At 41.0% G+C, this 19,065-nt stretch overlaps 1 protein-coding gene across 2 annotated transcripts in view; it reads right to left on the bottom strand.

The window, feature by feature from the left end:
• Positions 1–19,065, bottom strand: part of braf (B-Raf proto-oncogene, serine/threonine kinase) — a 138,198-nt gene that overhangs the window by 109,052 nt on the left and 10,081 nt on the right. The window lies entirely within an intron of this gene.

Genomic DNA, 19,065 nt, shown 5'->3' with positions numbered 1-19,065 from the left:
TGTGGTAAATTGAGAGTTCAAGGATTCACTTTTCCATGTTATTTGTTATGTACATTTGCTCACATATGCAAATCTGGCCTTCTGCCATTAAAACCACAATACTAAACCTACCCTGGAATCCAAGCAATCTCAACAGCTCGGCTTCAAACAAAGGCTTAGAATGTCTCCCTGTGGAATGTCTTGAGGCATTCTGCCAGCAGACCACAGAGAAGGCTTTAGACATCAGATTAGACAACTTTGAAGTATTTTGGCAACATGCCAGCAGCTCTGTCAAGAGGCCAAAACTGCCCAAATAAATCCAAGGAGGAGGGTTAAATGGTTGATTAATATATTAGACTGGATCTAGTCTTAAAGTTCCACAACACAGAAACAGAGCCACTGGTTCAGCTCATACATGCCGAACAACGTGCCCTCGGACTTTAGACCCACTTGTCAACATTACACCTCTGCTCCTCCAATCTCTTCCCATTCATGTTGTTATTAAAAAAAATTTTTAAAAGCTAACATACCTGTCTCAACCACCATCTGATAGATCGTTCCATAAGCCCACCACTATCCGGGTGAAGTATTGTCCCCTCACGTCGAATCTAAACCCTACTCCCTCCCTTTATAGATATAACCTCTTGTCTTGAATCCCCCCACTCTGGGAAAGAGTCACTATTCACCTTATCCCTGATCCTTGTGATTTTATAGACTTCAGTAAGATCCCCTTTCAACCTCCGAGGCTCCAAGCAAAATAGGCCCAATTTTTAAATTCTCTTATGATTTAGTTCTATGTTACATTCAGTTCTGGTCAACACATAACAGGACAGATATAGCTGGTTCAGAAAAGGTGTCCTGCTACCGCAGGAAGAGCTACACTTGCGCCCACACCTCCTCCCTCACCACCATTCATGGCCCCAAGCAGCCCTTCCAAGTGAAGCAACACTTCACATGTTGTGGCCTCCTCTTCAGCAGAGAGTCTGGATATAGACTGGAAGAACGATTTGTTGAGCACCTTTGCTCTGTACACTGCAATTGCACGGACCTCCCAATGGCCAACCATTTCAATTCCACGCCTACTCTCAGACCCACATGCACTGCCAAACCGAGGCTACCCATAAATTGGAGGAACAATACCCAATGTTCCACCTGGTGACAGATGGCATTAACATCGACCTCTAGCTTCCGCTAGGCCCCTCCCCATCTCTCTCTTTCCCTTTCCCTCTGTCTGCTTTCCTCCAGCTCCCAAACCCCTTCAATCTCCATTCAGAGATCTAATAACGTCACCCTATCAGTTCCCAGCTTCAATCTCCATTCAGAGATCTAATAACGTCACCCTATCAGTTCCCAGCTTCAATCTCCATTCAGAGATCTAATAACGTCACCCTATCAGTTCCCAGCTTCAATCTCCATTCAGAGATCTAATAACGTCACCCTATCAGTTCCCAGCTTCAATCTCCATTCAGAGATCTAATAACGTCACCCTATCAGTTCCCAGCTTCAATCTCCATTCAGAGATCTAATAACGTCACCCTATCAGTTCCCAGCTTCAATCTCCATTCAGAGATCTAATAACGTCACCCTATCAGTTCCCAGCTTCAATCTCCATTCAGAGATCTAATAACGTCACCCTATCAGTTCCCAGCTTCAATCTCCATTCAGAGATCTAATAACGTCACCCTATCAGTTCCCAGCTTTTTTCTCGTCTGTCCTCCCATCCTTTTCCACTTATGACCTCTTGCCTGAGGGCCTGTGCCTCTCCCCTCCCCGGTTCATTCTGGCATCACAACTTGAAGATGACTCAGGCCCAAAATGCTGGTTACGTATCTTTGCTACACAAGGAACTCTGCATGACTTGCTAAGTTTCTCCAGCACTTTTGTGTATTGAACTAGAATCACACAGTCTGCAGACTTTCTTGTTTAACTTTACGAGGACATTGCCTGGTTTGAGAACATCACAAGAAGCAAAGATGACAAGACAACAGAGCCTTTCTCTTTTGAGCACTAAAGGACGAGAGGTGACTCAGCAGAGGTAAATAAGATTATGAGGAACATTGGTGGACAGCCAGCACTTTATTCCTGGAACGACAATAGCAAATACCAGAAGATATCGGTTTAAGGCAAGTGGAAGAAAGTTTATGGGAGATGACAGACGTGTTTTTTTTTAAACTCAGTAGTGGATGCCTGGAATGCATTGCCAGGAGTGCTAGTGGAGGCTGGTACAATAGGTACGCTCAAAACATTCTTAGCTAGGCGCATGGATAAAGAAAAATGGAAGGGATAAAGAAAAATGGTGTGAGGTAGGGAAAAATTGTTGTGGAGGTTTCCATAGGTCAACTCATCATAGTCTGAGGGGCCTATACTGTAATGTTCTATGATAAATTCCCTAATTCCATCAACACTTTTGCAAACCTCCTCGATACCCTTTCCAACTTTATAATATCCTTTCTATTGCCAGGCAATCAAAACTGCACACAATATTCCAAGCATAGCCTCACCAATGTTTAACTTTAACATGACATCCCGACACACATTCAACGCTCGACCAATGAAGGCAAGTGTCCCAAAAACACTCTCCAATGGCATCTTTAAATAGCTATGTACCTGAACCAAAAGGTCCCTCTGATCCACAACACTTTTTAGGGCTCTGCTGTCAACAGAAACAGTCCTGCCCTGGTTTGATTTATCCAAAGGCAGCACTTCACACCTATTCAAATTAAATGCATCTGCCATTCCAGAGTCCAGTTTCTTATCTGGTCTAGATTCCTTTGCAATTCCAGGTAACCTTCTTCACTGTAGCACACATTTTCTTGTCATCAGCAAACTTACTACCTTGCCACAAACATCCTTGTCCAAATCATTTGTGTATGTACAAAAAACATGTGTCCTAAAACCAAATCCTGAGGCACTCCACTGGTCGCAGTCCTCCAGTCAGGAAATGTCCCTCCTTAACGACTCTGACTCCCATCACTGAGCCAATTTTTAATCCAGTTGGCCTCTTATCCCATGTGCTTTAATTTTCCACATCTTCTAGCTGAACAACGAAGCATAACTGATGAAATGAATGGACAAATGAAAATGGAAAAGGTATTGATGCCAGTCTCGACAGTGGAACTTGGAACTTCTCATTCCAAGTATAGAATTGCCTCAAATAACTCAGGATTTTTTCTTTTTTTTTCTTTTTTTTTATATAAGGGGAGGGGAAGGGAATAAAAAGTTTATCTGATTGTTTTTCTAAGGGATGTTTTTGTTCTCTCGATGTTGATGTCTCTGGAATGTTAGTTGAATCCCCTGCCTCCTGTCATGTAGATAAAAGTGCAGTCAACATTATAATATTGCTTCCTTAATTTGCTACGTATTAATGGAAATTTTGTATTTATGTATTATTAATTATGATTTTTTGTATAACAGATATGTGGTTGATATATGATATTAATATTTGAAAGTTTTAAAGTGGATTTCATTTGTTAAATACATGTATTATGTTTGATTTAAATATATGTTTAAGGGTATTATTTTAGTATTGATTTTTTTTGTTAGTAATTTATTTTTGTTGTTAAGTTTTATCCTTTTTTTTGTAAGTGGAGTTTTTTCTATTTTATTTACAACATTGTTTATTAATTCTTCACTCTTTATTTTGGGGGGAGGGTTGGACTAATTTTAAATTAGATGATTAATGTTGTGTTATAATTATTGGGGGGGGTTAATTTGTGTAGTTTAATGATGTAGTATTCTAATTTTTATTATCTTATTTTTTATTATTTCTTTAAATGTAATTTTTATTTTATTCATGTCATAAAATTTTAAATAAAGTTTAAAAAAAAACTCAGGATTGTACACATATGATCAAGTATTCAATTGTACAATAAACTGGATCTGCTTTGGCAGACTTCAATGGGAAGATCTTAACCAACCACATAAAAAATTATCCTGCTTCCACCAGTATTAAATTAAAGTCCTGTTAATATGGTGGAAAAACCCACTCTCATTAATCCTGTATGTCAGGGACAGGTCTGCACTCATTGACACCACAGTAATGTATAATCAAAGTCAGATAGGAGCTCTATTGAGAGCATCTTGGCTGGCTGCATCACAGTGTGGCACGGTTGCTACAGAGACACAATCGGAGGTTAATCCACAGGATCACTGGAGAATCCCTCCCCACCCCCTACAATCAACAAGATCCACTGGGATCATTGGCCGAAGTTGACGCACAAAATCATCGAGGACCCCTTCCCCCCTCCACATGGCATCTTTCAGATGCTCACGTCAGGGAAGGGATCCAGGAGGATCAGAGCCAGCACCAACAGGCTGAGGAACAGTTTCTTCCCACAGGCAGTGAGAATGGTGAACGGCCAAAGGAACTGCTCACACTGACCATCCAAGACTCTCAGATTCATGAAACAATATTTATTTATTTGTATATAACCATTAACCATATAACCATTTACGGAGCGGAAACAGGCCATACCAGCCTTTCGAGTCCGCACTGGTTCACTAGAACAACTCCACTAGCTCAAACCTCCCGCTCACTGCCAATAACCCTCCAAACCCCTCACCTCCATGTACACATCCAACCTTCTCTTAAATGACAGATATTAATATTTGTCCTGCATGTATATTGTTTGTACATATGTGTGTTTTGTCTGGCTGTTGTGTCTGCATGTTTTGCACCGAGAATCTGAGAATGCTGTTTCGTCAGATTGTACTAATACAATTGAATGATAATAAACTTAACTTACCAGTGTCATATGCCAGTATCATACAGTAACCCACCTGCACCAAGAACTGAACTCCAAGTCTCGAAATATCAAATGTCCATTTCTCTCCATAGGTGCTGTATGGCCTGCTACAGCAATGTTTTATTTAAGTTAGCAATATGATGTACCTAATGTTACGCCCTGCCCTGTCTGCCCTGACCAGTGTGGTACAGTAATTATTCTGTATCTTCCAGCACTTACACGTGCTCTACAATGCCAACCTCCAACTTCCATTGTTGAGTCCTGACAGATTCATAACAACAGCAGATGATGTAATCCCAAGCTTCAAATAAGCTACTTGAAGAATTGGGATAGAGGCTTTTCTAATCCTAGATTCATTCAAGTTCAGAAAACATTTGAGCTCTTTCTAAAATAATTAACACTATTTATTATCTCACATGGGTGATAAAGATACTCATTTGTTACTGTGACAAACTGAGTTACAATAATAAGAGAAACTACTCTGAAAACAATGCACTCGATTCCTTTCTGCTTGATAATAGCAACTATAGTTCACTTTAGACTTATGCTGGTAGTGATGGATGGAAACACATGGGGGGAAAAAAGCTGGCATATGGAGCCAGGTAGGGGAAGGGTTAGAGTGGAAGAAATAAGAGATTGGTAGAGGATAGGTGAAGGATGATGGACAGATGGAACTAGGTGAGGAAGGCGTTAGGAAAGGTGAACCAAGGGAGTAAACACCCAGGTTGATGATGGGTGAATGATGATGATGGGTAATGAACTGATACAGATGGAACCAGATAAGGGAGGAAGAAGAATCTGGGCAATGAGAAGAGGGGTAAAGAAGAGGAGTATAATAACAATGAACAAAGGATGAGAACAGCAGGTTGGACAGGAGGGATTGGGTTACCCAAAGTTGTAAAATTTACAATCTACCCAAGCAAAATATGAGATGTTGTTCTTCTAAATTGCTTTTAGCAGTAGAGAATGCCTAGTCCATGCTTGGTCTCACAAAGAGCACAAAATGCAACAGACAAGATCAGAGAAGGTGCATGTGAAACTCTTGTTCACCTTTAAGGACTGTTTAGGCCTCTGAATGGTTGTAGACACCTCATTCAGTTGCAGATTGGGAGGGATGGTGATAAGGGACAAATGCAACAGGGAGTCACGAAGTTAAGAGGGGTAGGAAAGAGAAAAGGATCCTGATGCAAAACATTGACTGACCATTTCTACCCACGGATGCTACCCATCCCTTCACCTTCTCATTGTTCATTCAAGATATAACTGGTGGTGGGATCCTACTGGTTCTGACAACGATGGCAAAGGATGATGAACTGGATGCAGAGGCTGGTGGTATGAATGACAAGGATCAAGGGAACTCTATTTTATTCAGTTTGGGGGGAAAACAGGAGTGGGAGGAGACTTGCAGAAAATATATGTGAGAGCAGCATCAGAAAGTGAGCCACAGGTGGAGGATAACTGAAAGCCAAAATCTTCATCCAAGAATAGATGTGGCAGAGAAGGAGGCACCGAGAACATGGCATCCTTATAGGAGTCATGGTGGGAGGAGCTATGGCTGAGGGAGTCAGAGCTTATAATATATATCAGAGGATCATTTGTCCCTGAGATGGAGACATAGAGATCCAGAAAACGTGTCAGATATTCCAGATGAATTTGTGGACAGGGTAGAAGCAGATACTAAGTTGATAAGGTTGATGAGCTTCATAGTTGCAGGAAGCAGTGCCAATGCAATTATTAACGTAGCAGTGAAATAATAGAATAGTGCCACAGCTGGAATAAGGACTATTCCCAGTAACCAGTAGGCATAACTAGGGCCTATGACTACATATTTGATTTGTAGGAAAACAGAGGATTCAAAAGAGAAGCTGTTGAGGTTAAGAACAAGTTCTGCCAAGTAGGCGAGAGTCTAGAGGGGGGGGTCTTTCTTCTAAGAGTAGCAGGCCCCAAAACCTTCCAGTGGAGAAATGAATCTATGCAGAAATTGGTCAGTGCTAAAGACAAGGTACTTGGGATCAGGGAATTGGAAGTTGTCAAAGTGGTGGATGGCAGAAGTGTCATGGATATAGATGAGAAGGAGCTGGACAAAGGGATGCAAGACTGAGTCAATAACATGAAGAGAAGTGTTTGCTAGAGCAAGACTAGGCAGGAACAGAATTATTGTTTGTGGATCATGGGTAGAAATAGCAGGGCAGGGTTGGGGTATGATCAGGTTGGAGGCCGAGAAGATCTCTGATGTGATCAAATTCTGGAAAATGGTGGCTGCAACATCCATCTGTATCTATGGGTTTGATGATGAGGCTGGGTTGGTGAGAAGTGGATGTGATGTTGTGCATTTCGAAGAGAGTGAGATTGTAATCGTAAAGAAAAAAAGTTAATGTCACATTAGCAATTGGAAATGAAAAGGTCAAGAGAGGGAAAGGCCAGAACTGGGTGTCAAAGGGATGGAGAGAGAGAGAGAGAGGGGGGGGAGGGGGCTGCTAGAGACATGGGAATGGATGATTAGAATAGATTCAACTTTTATTGTCCTTATGCCAAGAAAAATACAAAACCAATGAAATACAATTAGCATCCAACCAGAAATTTAAAAAAATAGTGCTCTATACAAATAACTACCTGCAAATAAAACAAATGCATTCAGCAAGGAAACAATTATTAAAGTACTGACAGTACAATGTGAGGGCAGTATCACTCAGCGCTGGAATTTAAGGTTCAGCAGGGTCACAGCCTCAAGGAAAAAAGCTCTTCTTGAGCTTGCTGGTTCAATAACAAAAGCTCCTGTAGCGCCTACTGGATGGATGAAAGAATAAAAAGTCCATCGTTTGGGTGTGATACATTTTTGATGATGCTCTTCGCCCTGCCCAGACTGCGTTCCTGATAGATGTTCTCAATGGTGGGCAATTAAATACCGATAATTCGATGGACAGTTTTCCCCACCCGCTGAAGTGCTTTACAGTCTGATACGGGACAATTGCCATACCACAATGAGATGCTGTAGATGAGTGTGCTCTCAATGGTACAGCAGTAAAAATCCATCAATATCCTGGGACAGAGGTGTACTTTCTTCATGCTCCACAGGAAATAAAGGCACCTATTTGATCAGGATGGAAGAGTTCAGGGACTAGGTGAGTTCATTGGAAATGTGGGCACCAAGGAATGTGAAGCTTGATACACGTTCTACCACAACTCAGTGTACTGATCAGCAGGTCAAATGAACACAGTTACTCTCTCTGGCCTGGTCTTTATACAAGGAGCAGATTTTAAGAGCTGTCACCTTTAGAAGGCATTAAAGTTGAACCAAAGAGGGAAAATCTTCACTCCAGTCAATAAAAAGTTTGCAGAAAGAAATACAACAGGCAGAGAGAAGTTCGGCACCTTGGCACTTCCTTGGGATACTGGAACTCTGTTAAAAGGTTGAGGATACAGTGACATACGAAAATAGGGACATGAGCGTGGCTTCCAGCATGCCTGAAGTTCACAATGATCTTGGTCTTCTGAGTGTTAAGTGCCAATTTGTTGTCGGCACACCACGTGGTCAGATAGTGAACCTCATCCCTATAGGCCATCTCATTATCCCCTCTGATCAGGCTAACCACCATGGTGTTGTCTGTGAACTTGATTATGGAATTAGAACCATACACAGGAATGCAGTCGTAGGTGAAAAGAGAAGAGATTGCCTAACTTAACAGATTGGGGTCTGTTAGTCAGAAAGTCCAATTACAGAAGGATGAGATGATACCAAGCTGGCAAAGTTTGGCTATCAGTTTGGAGGGAATCACAGTAGTGAATGCTGAACTAAGTCAATGAATAGCATTTTGACATAAGAGTTGGAGTTGTCCAAGTGGATCAAGGAAGAGTGAAGTGCCGTGGAAATGGAATCCTCAGTCAACCTGTTGATATGGGAGACAAATTGATGAGAGTCCAGGGTGATGGGCAAACAGAACTTCAAATGTGATAGAACCAGTCTCTCAAAGCACTTTGCAATGATGGGAATGTAAGTCAATGCTGTACCATAATCTCAGTGATATGTTACTCCAGAATATCAATCTGGACTTACAAATGCTCTCGTATTTTCCAATCAAGGAACATAGGATAACAGGCATAAAATAATATAGCCCCTCAAGCTTGCTCCTCCATTCAAAAGCAATGCTTTGATAGGGCCCAGCTTATCTTATCAATACCTTTCACATAAAAAACCTATCAACCACTGATTTAAAATAAATGTCACCAGAATCACTTGCACTTTGTAGGTTATTTCCAAACAGTGTTTCCAAACCATCCCTGAAAGAACTAGCTTTCATTATTAAATCATGCCTCCTGGTCCACTATGCTTCCAACTTTGATCACTCAATACAATCCAGTGTACTGATCAGCAGTTCAAATGAACACAGTTACTCTCTCTGGCCTGGTCTTTATACAAGGAGCAGATTTTAAGAGCTGTCACCTTTAGAAGGCATTAAAGTGAACCAAAAAGTTTGCAGAAAGAAATACAACAGGCAGAGAGAAGTGCGGCACCTTGGCACTTCCTTGGGATACTGGAGCTAGAGTTAAAAGGTTGCGGATACAGTGACATATAACACATCTCTTTATTGCCAGCTGCAGGCTAAAAAAGACACCATGGAAAAAGAAAAATCTATACATTCCATTCATCTTTCTTGTTTTTTTTCTCCTTTTACATTCCAATATTTTGTTTTGTATCTCTTGTGCATTGACCACCCCCTCATCAGTTATTTGCAAACATACCAGGTAATAATAGGATGCCACTGGGACCACTGCTGGAACTGCAACTCTATCCAACCTGGGTGATTTGTAGTCAAATTTGTTAGCAATGCAAGGATGGATGGGAAACGTCAGAACCATACTTCATAAATGCAAGAAAATATGCAAATACTGGGATCAAGTTCAATACACAAATGTGCTGGAGAAACACAGGAAAGGGTCCTGATGAAAAGCTCAGGCCTGAATTGTTAGTTACCTTTTACTTCCTATAGATACTGCATAGCCTACTGAGTTTCTCTAGCATCTTTGTTTATGATTAATCCGATCAGTCCCTCATGCATCATTCAATAAGATTATGGCTAATCTTTTGCCTGATTTCTATTCCTGCTTTCAGTCAATATCTTTAATTCTGTCATTCTCCAAAATATTCTCAATTGTTCAACACAAAAGACAGATAAAAGCTGAACCTAAATCATAGATTAATTACAGCAAATAAAGCAATAATCCAGAGAATCCAAACTTTTTTTTTTAAAAAAAAGGAATCAAAGCATTGGGAGATATGAAAGGTGAGATTTATTTTGGGTCAGTTTATTTTGCATGGAACTGGTGATCACACAGAACCCAATAATGAGCAAGGTTACTGCACTGTGTTGCATCAGGAGCTATTACAAGCTGAAATAATAAACAAGAAATGAAAATTCCATGATGAGTATCACTTGAAGGTAGAATGAAAATTGAGAAGTAGGCATATGGAAGATGCAAATTAGCCAAAGCTGCTTTAGCAAAATCTTTGGTATTGGATAGATGTGGTTGTGAAGGGTTATGAGCTGACAATCCATTGAAAATTATCAGAAATGTAAGAAGTATAACCCAGTCACAGAAACAATTTTAAAAAAGCAAAGGTGCAATAAAAGCCAAGGCTGGTTTGGGCATAAATAAAAAAGATATTACAAAACTCTGATGGAGCATATTGGTTATATATTGTTAACTAACAGAACTATAGTAATTTCTTGTCACAGAGACATGCTGTCTGGGGAACTCAGTTGTCGGATAAACCATTCCAATGGTTAAGAAAATTATGCAAATAATCTTGGAACAAATATAGGCAGCCAGACCAGAAAATGCTTGTCAACTTGTCATTCATTTAGTAAAATGGGTGGTTTCTAATCTGAGTGGGGAAAAAAAGCATTGAGGGTGACTTTCTGTGAGGCATTAAGAATGGGTAAGAGGGGGAAAAGAGGATGTGTAAGTGGTGGACACTGCCTATCCCACACCCTTTCCTCACAAAGCATCATGAAAACATGGAATGCAGCCAAAAGACCTGAACCATTTGGGAGATGCCATATAGTTGAATTTTATGGACAAATTTAGGGAGTCGACTATTACACGTATACTACTTTTCACCAAAGTAAGTACGCGTCATTTTGTGTCTGGGATTCGGATGGGTGGGCAGCCTAGAACGGGTAGCAAGTCTGCATTTGGGGCGTTGGGAGTTCAGACGGGCAGTCGGCCTGGGCCTAGGCAAGTCCACAGTCGTGGTGTTGGGGACCTACAGTGAGCAAGCAGTCTGGGCTACAATGGTGTGGTGGGGGGGGGGGGGGGGGGTGGGTAGGCCTTTATTCGTGATATATGGGAAACATGAGATTTGAGGGGCAAAAATAGAGGGGTTGACTTTTACATGGCATTGACTATCACATGTCCTTAAATGGGTACACCCTGCTTTACGAAACTAGAGGGTTGCTATGAAACCTTTCATAAGCTGAAACAACGTAAAGTGAACATCCATTCACAACTATTGGAGACTATTTTTGTAAAAGCTGAACAGCCATTCAAAATCCATTCAAATCCTTTTGGAAAAGTAAACACTGCTCTCTTCATAAAAGTGAATTTTCTGAATTCAAGTATTTGTAGAGTAGGGTATACTTGTATATGGTTATTGGAATATTGAATAACTTTATAAAAGTTTATAAAATTATGAACGGTATAGATAGAAAGCGATAAATTTTATCCCAGGGTAAAATGTCATATACCAGAGGATGTGTGTTTAAATTGAGGGGGGTGCCCCCCCCCCCCACGTCCACATACAGAGAGTGGTGGGTGAATGAAATGGGCTACTAAGGATACTGGAGAAAGCAGAAAAGGTGGTGATAGACACATCTCCATCGGGCACACAAAACTCAAAACGGTCAACCAGTTTACCTATCTCGGCTGCACCATTTCATCAGATGCAAGGATCGACAATGAGATAGACAACAGACTCACCAAGGCAAATAGCGCCTTTGGAAGACTACACAAAAGAGTCTGGAAAAACAACCAACTGAAAAACCTCACAAAGATAAGTGTATACAGAGCCGTTGTCATACCCACACTCCTGTTCGGCTCCGAATCGTGGGTCCTCTACCGGCACCACCTACGGCTCCTAGAACGTTCCACCAGCGTTGTCTCCGCTCCATCCTCAACATCCATTGGAGCGCTTTCATCCCTAACGTCGAAGTACTCGAGATGGCAGAGGTCGACAGCATCGAGTCCATGCTGCTGAAGATCCAGCTGCGCTGGGTGGGTCACGTCTCCAGAATGGAGGACCATCGCCTTCCCAAGATCGTGTTATATGGTGAGCTCTCCACTGGCCACCGTGACAGAGGTGCACCAAAGAAAAGGTACAAGGACTGCCTAAAGAAATCTCTTGGTGCCTGCCACATTGACCACCGCCAGTGGGCTGATAACGCCTCAAACCGTGCATCTTGGCGCCTCACAGTTTGGCGGGCAGCAACCTCCTTTGAAGAAGACCGCAGAGCCCACCTCACTGACAAAAGGCAAAGGAGGAAAAACCCAACACCCAACCCCAACCAACCAATTTTCCCCTGCAACCGCTGCAACCGTGTCTGCCTGTCCCGCATCGGACTTGTCAGCCACAAACGAGCCTGCAGCTGACGTGGACTTTTTACCCCCTCCATAAATCTTCGTCCGCGAAGCCAAGCCAAAGAAGATGAAGAGAAAGGAGGGATGTGTATTGTGCAAGCTGCAAAATTCTAACTTAATTTGGGTAGCATGCTCAATGCAGACATCGTAGGCCGAATACCATGTTTCCATTTCTATGGTCTAGATCTCATTAGATATTTTATTAAATAATAATAATGATAATTAATGGTTTTTAAGGTTCCTAGACTTCAATGTTTTGAGCATACCTTCTCACTTGTGTAACCAATTATGCAGTCAGGTGCAGAAGACTCTCTGAGAGCAAATGGGGAGCAAGAAAATGGCAGACAAGTCTTGGACTTCAGCATCAAACATTGACAAACATAGCCATTGGTAAATAAAAATGCAGATACAGGAAATCTGGAAAAAAAACCCAAAATACTGGAAACAGCAGCAGGTCAGGAAACATCTGTAGAAAGGGAGATTTAAATTTCATGTCAAAAACTATTGGAAATGGAAAAACAACTGGTTTTAAGTTAGAGATAGTGGAGGGATGGATAGGACACAGGGAATCACTCTCATCACACAAGGCCAGGGTTGTTGCAGGAGCAAGCTGCAAATTGCCAAGAGGGACAGCTAGAAAATTTGAACAAAGAAACAAACAAGTTATGAAATGAGGGCTGCTAAAGAGAGAACACAAAGGAATACAAAAGTTGCAAAACGTAGAAGTGTAGGGCATGCCCAGCAGGGCAGGATGTACTAATATGATGAATGTCTTACATTATCAGAACTGCCAATCCAAAGTGTCATGTCTTCAATATTGAACCCATAAGGCTGCAACGTGCCCAGGCAGAAGACAAGGTCCTATTCCTAAAGCTCATATTGAGTTTTACTGTCGTTTGTCCATCATTGTCGATTAAAGACCTTGACACCATGAATCGCTTTAAGATTGGATGCGGTGTGTGCGAAGATGACTGGTCAAGCCAATTCGGGCACAGAATGTCCTGACATGCGTTAGGCAGACATGTGCAGGCACTGAAGCTGTTGCACTGATGGCTCTGGATTTGCGCAGCTTGTGCTTATGCTATGGACCTGTGCTTTGTACACTTGACAGCCTGTGTGGATAAGGTCACGAAAGGTAGGGCGGTTTGGTGCCTGCATTTCCAAGGTGGTCGTGACTATGTCAAGTGACTTCAGGGAGGCCTTTAGTGGGTTTTTGTAAAGTTTCTTCTGCCTTCCATGCGAGCCTCCACCAGCAGAGAGTTCCCCAAAACAGAGCTGCTTGGGTGTGCACTCGTCCAGCATACGGATGACATGACCTGCCCACCAGATCAGTTCTCTCAACAGCAGTCGGTGGACTGATGGTAGACTTGCTCTAGAGAGAACTTCAGTGTCTGATACTTTGTCTTGCCATCTGATACCTAATATTCTGTGAAGATAAGTCATGTGAAAATAGTTGAGCTGTCTTGCATGCCTTTAATACACAGTCCACGTTACACAGACATAGGAGGACAGCGAGTACCATGGGTCTTATTGTAACAGTGCAGAAGGTCACAGACTGAGCAGGAGCAGGATGGTGAATTAGTGGCAGACCACAGGAAGCTCAGAGCTGTTTTAGTGGACTGAATCCAGGTGTTGTACAAATAAGTCACTCTGTCGGCATGGGGTTTCTCCGATATAGAAGACTCTACATGTGAATACCAAATGCAATATACCAGTTTGGGAAAGGTGCAAGTGAATCACTACTTCACCTGGAAGGGCTGCTTGGATTGCTAAATAATGAAATGGGGAATAGAAAAAAATGGGGAACTGTTGCATCCATGGAGTTGGATACAAAAGTGCCACATGATGGATATTTCATGGAAATGGAGGGTGGATCAGGAAGTTGCAAAAGGAATGGTCCCTTTGGAATGTTAAAAGGGGAGGGAGTTAAAGGTGTGTTCTGCTATTCAAATTACTTTAAAAGTGACAGGGATTACAAAGGGTGGAAGGCAAGGGCTATGGAAACTTTAAACTTGCTAGGTCCAGGAGAAAAGGAGTCCAGAGCAGAGAAAGTGATGGACTCATCAGCACTGCCTACTAATGATAAAATTCACTATTGCCTTCAATGCCGAAGCACAGCCTTTGCTTGATTAAGGAAAAGTATATCTGAAGAGCAGTTTCTCAAATCTGGCATAAAATCATGGTCTACTGGGAAAAAGTGATTTCTTTCAGCCTATATACTTTCAAAACCAGAACTATCATGAACAGGCACATCAAGTCCCTGGAAAAACACCATCAACTCTGTCTCCAAGATCTTTTAGAATGGGAAGTGAATCAACATCAGCTTCCTCTGCAAGGTCAACATCCCCAGCACTGAAGCAGACCATATCATTCACATCCTGACACCAGAAACACACACACACACTTCTGAACTCATTGTAGGAGATTACCAAGTGGATAAAGAAGTCAACGGAAGTATTCGCTCAAAGCTTCCCCATAGAAATGCACTCTGGGGAACCATTCATCCATGACTGCTCAAAGTGCAATGGGAGCATTTGGGGTGGCATTTAGAATTTAAAAGTTTGCATATGCACATAAAAAAAATTACAATCAGCTCCTAACCCATCTCTGAAAGAAGCTGCAATTCCCACATTGTGCTCATTAGCCATTCCAGAACCAAACTGGAAGCAAGAAGAGCAAGATGCAATGATACAATGGTCATTTACTTTTGTTACCCGGCAGAAAATCCCAGTGTTATTCAATGGTCTAATAGTACAGGATATTAGTGTTCTACAATATGTACAAACATGTAGTTTCCTAGTGTACAGCGACAGTCTTATTCCAGAAGGTAGCAAATCCCAACATTTTCCAGCAAAAGGCATGTGCCATCACTGATCTAACTCGATGAAATGCAATTATCATATACTGACCAATACAATGTAATTAATCAAAGACATCAAAGGTAGAAGATTTAAATGGAAGACAGATGGAATCAAATAATTAGGAATAATGATGGAAAATAATTTACAGAACTTGTATAAATTTAATTACATTCCACTTTTAGAAAATATAGAGAAAGATTTACAGAAATGGAAAGACTTGCCGATTATTTTAGTGGGAAGAGTAAATTGTATTAAAATGAATGTGATGCCAAGATTACAGTATCTTTTTCAATCATTGCCCATTGCACTACCTAAAAATATCTTTAAATTATTAAGTAATTATTATAAGACAATTCCTATGGAATAACAAAGTGCTGATAATTTCATTGGAAAAGCTAACATGGGATTATAAACTAGGAGTATGTAGGCTTCCGGATTTTAAGAAGTATTATTGATCAGCACAAGCAAGATTTATATCATTCTTCTTTGAAGAAGACAGTCGCCGCTCTTGGATCTGAATGGGATTCAATTCAATAAAAGAGAGGATAGTGAAGGACTTTATTTACAAGTGGAATGTTAAGTTAATAACAAAAAATATAGATAACCTTATATTAATACATACAATTAGAATATGGGAAGAAATAAATGAGTGTATAGGAAAAAAGTAGGTATATCATTAAGAACACCATTAGTAAAAATGTGTTGCTGTCTATGAATCTGGGTAATAAAATATTGAATTCATGGTATGGCAAAGGAATAAGATATATTGATGACTGTTATGTGGATGGACCACTTGTGTCTTTTGAACAATTAAGAAATAAATATGGAGTAGCTAATGGGACTTACTTTTGTTTTCTCCAGCTAAGATCATTCCTGAGAGAAAGATGGGGGCCAAACTTTGCCCCACCTGAAATTAGTGAAATGGAACAAGCGGTCTGGCTGGGGAATACACCTAAATTTATAACAAAGATGTTCTAGGCTCTCCAGAATGAAAGTACAAAACCAGGTTTACAGAGATCAAGAGAGAAAGATGGGAGTTGGATCTATTGGATCAAGTGTTGTAATAATGGAAAGATGATGGTCTGATTGGTGTTTGGATAGCATAACATCAATTATAAATGCAAGATACGGATTAGTGCAAAATAATTTCCTACACCAATTATATCTAACACCACAGAAGTTGCATAAATCAAAATCTGAAATATCAGAGATGTGTTTTTGGTGGGGATAGAAATAGTAATGTTTTTACATGCTACATGGTTGTGTATGAAGGCGAGACCTTTCTGGTAGGATATTACTGAAATATTAACAAGGATAACTTTATTGAAATAAGCAATAAATTAGCTAAATTCCAAAATTCATTTGTTAAAATAGGCTTAGCAGTGGAAATCCAACTCCCAACTTCAAATAGCATAGTGGACTGCTGAGATGAATGCCATATTTTCACTTACATAACGTGCACATGCATATAATGCACAGAAAATCATAAATTGTGTAAAAATATTTTTGTATAATGTGCACAAGCATATAATCACACAGGCAAAATTCCGACTAGCAAAAGCAATTTGCATTTAAATGGGACATGAGACAAAGCACACACCAGTATGTACCACAGCTAATCTCCCACAGTTAACACCCAATCAACTTCCCCCAGAGGAGTCAATCGTCCATTTTATAGAGGATATCCTGCCAGAACACATTAACAAGCTTTAAATAGATCAAAGACAGGCTTTAGAGTTAAGCAAGATTTTAATTCTAATGTTGTCTCAAATCAAAGTTACTTGGTATGTTAATCTCTTTCCTCAGGGATGGGTCTGGGTAATTAACATTGATAAGGTGCACTGCCCTAGCCAGAATGTCCTGTTCATAGGAATACCATGGAATTCAGTACAAGGAGATATTCCCAGAATCAAAATTTTGCACACCTGTTATAAATTGTGCGCGTTCTTTCAATGCCACTATTATAATCTCATACTCACTATAACTTCTCACGTTCACTATAAATTGCCGGTGAGCCTTTCCCACGGCCAATGTAAATTATGCACTCTTTCAATGGCACTATTACATTCTCATGCCCGCTATAAATTACCAGTTTGGCTTTCCCATGCCCGCTATTAATTGTGTGCATTCTTTCAATATGTAAAAAATATTCTCATATAGCGCACACACACATGTATGCGTGGGGAGGTGTCTAGTTTGTGAAATATCCATATAACATGTGCATTATATGCATAAAAATATGGTAGTTGCATACCTAAGAATAAAATTCTTTCTTTGGCTTGGCTTCGCGGACGAAGATTTATGGAGGGGGTAAATGTCCACGTCAGCTGCAGGCTCGTTTGTGGCTGACAAGTCCGATGCGGGACAGGCAGACACGGTTGCAGCGGTTGCAGGGGAAAATTGGTTGGTTGGGGTTGGGTGTTGGGTTTTTCCTCCTTTGCCTTTTGTCAGTGAGGTGGGCTCTGCGGTCTTCTTCAAAGGAGGTTGCTGCCCGCCAAACTGTGAGGCGCCAAGATGCACGGTTTGAGGCGATATCAGCCCACTGGCAGTGGTCAATGTGGCAGGCACCAAGAGATTTCTTTAGGCAGTCCTTGTACCTTTTCTTTGGTGCACTCTGTCACGGTGGCCAGTGGAGAGCTCGCCATATAACACGATCTTGGGAAGGCGATGGTCCTCCATTCTGGAGACGTGACCCACCCAGCGCAGCTGGATCTTCAGCAGCGTGGACTCGATGCTGTCAGCCTCTGCCATCTCGAGTACTTCGACGTTAGGGATGAAAGCGCTCCAATGAATGTTGAGGATGGAGCGGAGACAACGCTGGTGGAAGCGTTCTCGGAGCCGTAGGTGATGCCGGTAGAGGACCCATGATTCGGAGCCGAACAGGAGTGTGGGTATGACAACGGCTCTGTATACGCTTATCTTTGTGAGGTTTTTCAGTTGGTTGTTTTTCCAGACTCTTTTGTGTAGTCTTCCAAAGGCGCTATTTGCCTTGGCGAGTCTGTTGTCTATCTCATTGTCGATCCTTGCATCTGATGAAATGGTGCAGCCGAGATAGGTAAACTGGTTGACCATTTTGAGTTTTGTGTAATAAAATTACATATAACTTAAAGAGCAAATATGTCATATTTATCAAGATATAGCAGCCATATTTGGAACATATAGGAGCCCAATTATAATTATAACTACAATAATAAAAAGGACAATAATAAATGCTGCTGTAGCATAAATGCAAGGGACTTCCCCATATTGAGACTATTTATTTTTTTTTAATGGTCAACATAATTGTGAGCCATGATGGTGTGTGGATTTATATTGTGAAAAGTGAGGGGGAGAATAAGTTGTTTTGGTTTTTTTTGTAAGAAAAAGTTTACACACACTCTTTGATATTTATGGAAAAAAACAATAAAATATTTTTTAAAGATCAGATTAATCTGTGGCCACCATTAAAGTACCTCAGGTTTAAACAATGATAGTTCTGTACCCAATAGCGTTTTATCTAGTGGCAATTCCGTTGTTTGGTACAAATGAAAGATCTTCACAGCACAAGACAGTGTTAAGTATCAGAGCCAGCACGACCAGGCTGAGGAACAGTTTCATCCCACGGGCAGTGAGAACACTACATGATGAAAGGAACTGCTCACACTAACCATTCAAGACTCTATATTTATTTTTTATTGGTACATATGAATGCTTGCCTTGCATATGTATTATTTGTCTTTATGTGTGTTATATCTGATTGTGTGTCTGCTTGTTTTGCACCGAGGACCAGAAAACACTGTTTTGTTGGGTTGTACTTGTGCAATTAGATGACAATAAATTTGTCTTGGCAAGAGTTACCCTGGTAT

Source organism: Narcine bancroftii, chromosome 11 (genome assembly GCF_036971445.1).
Source record: "Narcine bancroftii isolate sNarBan1 chromosome 11, sNarBan1.hap1, whole genome shotgun sequence".
Classification (NCBI taxonomy): domain Eukaryota; kingdom Metazoa; phylum Chordata; class Chondrichthyes; order Torpediniformes; family Narcinidae; genus Narcine; species Narcine bancroftii.
The sequence above is the reverse complement of the archived record's forward strand: the minus strand, read 5'-3'. Positions and strand labels throughout refer to the sequence as shown.